General features: G+C 42.2%; 1 long non-coding RNA gene across 1 annotated transcript; it reads right to left on the reverse strand.

The window, feature by feature from the left end:
• Positions 741 to 1,337, reverse strand: LOC134486343 (uncharacterized). The gene is made up of 2 exons (XR_010065134.1): positions 1,046 to 1,337; positions 741 to 947 (listed from the first exon to the last, which is right to left on the reverse strand). It is a non-coding gene; the product is annotated as an uncharacterized LOC134486343 (long non-coding RNA).

Consider the following 6,135-nt stretch of genomic DNA (forward strand, 5'->3'; position numbering starts at 1 on the left):
CCAAGCACCATTTTTGTTTTTCTAGCTGTGATTTTAAAAGAAACACCTTGTCACCTGCTAAGTCTAATAACAAGTCAGGGATTTTTCTAAGAGAAACAGCCATCAGCTCCCATACCAAGAAGCTGAGGAGCTGCTGGCGCCTTTAAGATCAGCTCTTGCAGATGCTCCGCCCCCGGGCAGCTTCTCCAGCTGACCTAGGCTCTTTGCTGCAGGTACAGGGCTCCAAAGGCCGATTGAAACTGCTTTTTATTCATTTGTTCTCTTTTCAGAAACGAGTTAAGACCAAATCAAGGTGTGAATGACCGGCAGATAAAGTTTTTACCATTTTTTCTTCTGAACATGAAACATAAAACATTTAAACAATGAGAAACAAAAACCACAGACATAAACTGACAGACATGGACAGCTTGGTGCACCAAGGACAGACAATAGACAGAGGGAAAAAACTAGATGGTGTCCCACTGAAAGGACTCAGATATCTTATCTATGGAGTTCAGAACCAGAAATAAGCATTTCTCTAATAGGAGCCAGCAGAGAGGCAGGACGTCTCCTACCTTTCTTCTGTTCCCAGGAGAGCTCCGAAAGTTTTTCTCTTTCTCCAAAGCATCTGTGGAGAGTCTGGGAGGACTGTTTTTCCCAAACCCATTCTCTCTTATGTTTAGGGTGTAAACTGTCTCTAATCAGGGTCCAAAGACTAAAACATAACTCTAAAAGAATGTATACACAAAAACACTTTACCATTACCTTGTCTCTTTTTTATTACAAGTTTTACTCATGCTAGCCCAAATCATCGAGGCCTTTTCTAGCCCATCTTACCCCAATACGTCCCTGTTTTATGGCTCCAGGAGATAAGGGCCAAAAGGTTTTATGGCCCCTGGTTCTTGGAACAGAGCTACTAAATCAGGAGAAGGATCGGATCTTCAAGTCCTTATTATTTTTATCTCGTCCTGTCGGAGTAAAAGTTGGTCAGAGTTGATGAAGCATCTGCATTTGAAACACATCTGGTTAGGCTTGGGCCTGGAATGTTCTCTGTTTTAACTTTTACCTTTGGCTGTTGGCAGTTTTGTAGTCCGAGGGGCTTCTCTGTCCCCCAACCTGGGGCATTTTGACCACAGGGGCAGGAACTGGCTGCTGTGGGGATAGGATCAAAGGCACTCTCCATGTTAATGATGACTAACGAGAAAAATAACTTAATGCTGGAGACTGACTCCTCTCTTGGAATAAAACCAACAGATAAGGCAGGCTCCCTGAAAGAACTTCTCTTAATGAGCACTCTCTTTCTGTGAGCAAAAGTTGAAGGTCTGGCCACTAAAAGCAGAAATTCTTTTCTTGTTCTTGTTTTCTTTAGAGTCCTCCCCCACCTCACTCTCAGCCTTTTCAGATCATTCCTCCTGTAGCATTTCTAACGCAGCCTGTCCCTTGAAGGTTCTTTTTTCTCAAGCAAAATTTAAATCTTTCCCAGCTTTTCTTAGCTGTCTACCTCGAGATTCCCAGAGAGTGAGCCAAGGTGCAATGGCAATCGCACTCACTAAGAAATCTCTCTATAGTGTTTCTTTTTATCTTAAGCCTTTTTCTTTTAAACAGCTCCTGAAGAGCCAGAAAAATTGGGTGAGACTGAGCAGTCTCCATGTTCACTGTAGCAGCTCCGCAGCTAGTTTCCCTCCCCCCTACTGTGTGGGCTGGGAGCACAAGCACAGATAAAACACTATGCTTTAAAAATTAAGGTTGGCTATCAACCAACACACCGCCACTAGAGCGGGGTCCATAAAATTAAGTTTCCTTTCACTACACCTGCTCCATAGCCGGAGAGAGGCAGGCTCTGGTTAAACTCCCCCAGTCTCCAGGGGTGAGACAGTATCTGCCAAGAGCCTCAATTTGAGCGATAACAAAAGCTGAGTTGACTCCATAGGTTTTGACTGACTCTGTTAATTGTTTTATTGTCTTAAAGTCAACAGGTTCAGGATGTCGCTGCCCGTTTGCATCCAGAAAAACTGGAAAACTCAATCCTAACTCTTTCCATACTTCCGGGCAAAAGGAAGTACTTCCTGCAGGGTTCACCATTGTTTTACCTTGAAAGTTATACGGGGGTGCAGGAGGTGCTGTTGGCATAATTGCCTTCTTATTTAAGTCCTTGGCTTGTTTCTGCACAGCGTAAGTGTTTGGCCAGTCAGAATGATAAATCTCTTTCTCATAATGAGCTACCTCCTCCTCAAGGTCAGCTAAGTCACTATCACTAAACTCTGAATCACTAGACATCTCCAAGGTCAATGCCTTTAATGAGGGATAATTTTTTTTTTTGTTCCTAGATCCTGATTACTATTCTCGCCTTTGTCTATCCTCTCCTTGATCTTTTCTGCCTTTTCTTTTACCTCTTTTCCTCCTTTTCTTTTCTTTCCTTCCTTCAAAACTTTCTCTCCTTCTGACATACTCTCCTGTTGCTCTGTAAGGATTCTCTGATCTGTCCTAACAGCTCCTTCACATCATTTATCTTCCAAGCAGGTACGGATCATACGCCAAAGCGGCCTTGTCCCTGGTTTAAGCTTGCCCACTATAGTCTCCTTATCCAGATCTTTTCCTAGCTTCTCCCATGCTCTCAAAGTGAGCGACCCTGACACTATAAACCACGGGGCACAACGGTTACACTCATGAAGAAAACTCAGCAGGATTTTCTTTTCAATTTTAAGCTTACGCTAACCAAGAAGCTCCTGAAGTGCTGACAGGAGCGGGGTGGAGTGTGAGCTTCCCAAGCTTTTACGACCTTATTTACGATCGATTTACAAGCAAGGCGAGCTGGCGAGCTGGCGTGTTTATTTACACACGATCTTGTGGCTCATCATGGACTCTTCCCAACAAATGCATTCGTGCCCTGGATGGTGGCAATTCAGACAGAAGCAACACCACAACACAAAAAGAGTATAAGGCAAAAGTGCTAGTCCAACCCACAAAGGATCAAATGGAAAAGACAACATTACCGTGCTCCACAAACCCCTTTTTGCCTCTAAACCAAGGCTATCATTGTCTCTGCTTTTCCAGAGAACTTTATTGTCCTACTAGGGAAGTTTTACAATCCCTTATCCTGGAGCTTTATCGTCCCAACTTCAGGAACTTTACAGTTCCACTTAAAGGAACTCTATTGTCCCAATTCTGGCAACTAACTGCCCCTACTGGGAACTTACCGACGTCGACCGTCCTGAGGCTGAAAAAGTTCTGGATCCAGACGAGAAAAGATCTCGGGTCCCCGTTTGGGCCACCAGTTGTTGCGCCCACCTCGACCAGCAAGGAAGACGCAACACCGTTGGATCCTTCTCAATCAGCCTTTATTGCAGGAACACCTTATTGATGATACGGGGACCCCGGGGAACAAACGCACTCGCCTTAAATACAAGACAGGCTGTGGCTGTAAATTTGTCCACTGGGGATTGGTGGAGCATGAAATACCTATTTAGCATGAATATCACCCTGGCCTTGTAGGTGCTGGGGGTCTGCCAACACATGCGCTGTAGGTGTTTACCACAAACGACCACCGGATGTCGGCGCCATGTTTAGCCGCTCCCTACAGATGGGTATATAAAATAAAAATTTGCTTTCATGTTTAACAGAGAATATTACATTGTCTCCTTCTAGTTCATTGTCCCTTGTTTTCTTGTGGAATTTTATAACTGATTCCTTGTTATGTTACGTGGAACATGTGATAACCTCTATTCCATTTCATTTCATCAAATAATATTACAAGTATTGGTGTTGTGCTTTCATTAAATGTTTGATATCATTCATTAGAAAGACGTTCTTTTGCTGCTTGTTGTCCATTAATCATATGCTGATTTTTGTTTCTTCAATCACTTAAAACTTAGTTTGATACATTTCTGAGATAAGAGGTAGTCAAACATTGAAGTAGTTATGAATATCTGAACTAAATACTCTACATGGATGAAAAGGCTTCTTCTTTCATGACCAAAATATGAAATAACAAAGACCTCATTGATTAAGCACAGATATTTACAAGGCACTGTGATGCCCCTTGTATATCCATGCACCAATAAATACAACCTCAGTATCTTCATTACAATGGAATTAATTATAATTAATCTAATTTATGTAGGAAAAAAACATTCCATTCAGTTTGATGAAACAAAATCTAACTGGTTATTACTTGATTATAAATAAGATTTTAACACAATGGATCATAACTGACAGGACATATTACTTCTGTAAACTAAAAGTACATAGATAGGCAGATTTCTGCTGCTGATTTTCCAAGTTGTCCCATTAGAGCCTTTCATTTTAAAATTTTTTAATGATTTTTCCATTTCTTATTGGTTATATTATTTACTCATATTTTCCCTCCATCTTAATTAAATTGGGTATTTCCTATTTACATTCAATTGTTATTCATTTTCCTGGATTCCAGGCCAACATCCCCCTAACCCCTCACCCCTTCACCTTCCTTTCTCTATGGGCGTTCCCCTTCCCATCCTCCCCCCATTACCGCCCTCCCCCCAAAAATCACATTCAATGAGGGTTCAGCCTTGGCAGGACCAAGGGCTTCCCCTTCCACTGGTGCTCTTACTAGGATATTCATTGCTACCTATGAGGTCAGAGTCCAGGGTCAGTCCATGTATAGTCTTTAGGTAGTGGCTTAGTCCCTGGAAGCTCTGGTTGCTTGGCATTGTTGTTCATATGGGGTCTCGAGCCCCTTCAAGCTCTTCCAGTTCTTTCTCTGATTCCGTCAACGGGGGTCCTATTCTCAATTCAGTGATTTGCTGCTGGCATACGCCTCTGTGTTCGCTGTATTCTGGCTGTGTCTCTCAGGAGTGGTCTACATCCAGCTCCTGTCGGCCTGCACTTCTTTGGTTCGTCCATCTTGTCTAATTGGATGGCTGTATATGCATGGGCCACATGTAGGGCAGGCTGTGAATGGGTGTTCCTTCTGTGTCTGTTTTAATCTTTGCCTCTCTATTCCCTGCGAAGGGTATTCTTGTTCCCCTTTTAAAGAAGAAGTGAAGCATTCACATTTTATCATCCGTCTTGAATTTCATTTGTTCTAGGCATCTAGGGTAATTCAACCATTTGGGCTAATAGCCACTTATCAATTAGTGCATACCATGTGTGTTTTTCTGTGATTGGGTTACCTCACTCAGGATGATATTTTCTAGTACCGACCATTTGCCTACGAAATTCATAAAGTCATTGTTTTGATAGCTGAGTAATATTCCATTTTGTAGATGTACCACATTTTCTGTATCCATTCCTCTGTTGAAGGGCATCTGGGTTCTTTCCAGATTCTGGCTATTATAAATAAGGCTGCGATGACTATAGTGGAGCATGTGACTTTTTTATATGTTGGGGCATCTTTTGGTATATGCCCAAGAGAGGTATAGCTGGATCCTCAGGCAGTTCACTGTACAATTTTCTGAGGATCCTCCAGATTGATTTCCAGAATGGTTGTACCAGTTTGCAATCCCACCAACAATGGAGGAGTGTTCCTCTTTCTCCACATCCTCGCCAGCATCTGCTGTCACCTGAGTTTTTGATCTTAGCCATTCTCACTGGTGTGAGGTGAAATCTCAGGGTTGTTTTGATTTGCATTTCCCTTATGACAAATATGTTGAACTTTTCTTTAGGTGTTTCTCAGCCATTCGACATTCCTCAGCTGTGAATTCCTTGTTTAGCTCTGAACCCCATTTTTTAATAGGGTTATTTGTCTCCCTGCGGTCTAACTTCTTGAGTTCTTTGTATATTTTGGATATAAGGCCTCTATCTGTTGTAGGATTGGTAAAGATCTTTTCCCAATCTGTTGGTTGCCGTTTTGTCCTAACCACAGTGTCCTTTGCCTTACAGAAGCTTTGTTGTTTTATGAGATCCCATTTGTCGATTCTTGATCTTAGAGCATAAGCCATTGGTGTTTTGTTCAGGAAATTTTTTCCAGTGCCCATGTGTTCCAGATGCTTCCCTAGTTTTTCTTCTATTAGTTTGAGTGTGTCTGGTTTGATGTGGAGGACCTTGATCCACTTGGACTTAAGCTTTGTACAGGGTGATAAGCATGGATCGATCTGCATTCTTCTACATATTGACCTCCAGTTGAACCAGCACCATTTACTGAAAATGCTATCTTTTTTCCATTTGATGGTTTTGGCT

The sequence above is a fragment of the Rattus norvegicus genome, chromosome 3 (genome assembly GCF_036323735.1).
Source record: "Rattus norvegicus strain BN/NHsdMcwi chromosome 3, GRCr8, whole genome shotgun sequence".
NCBI lineage: Eukaryota > Metazoa > Chordata > Mammalia > Rodentia > Muridae > Rattus > Rattus norvegicus.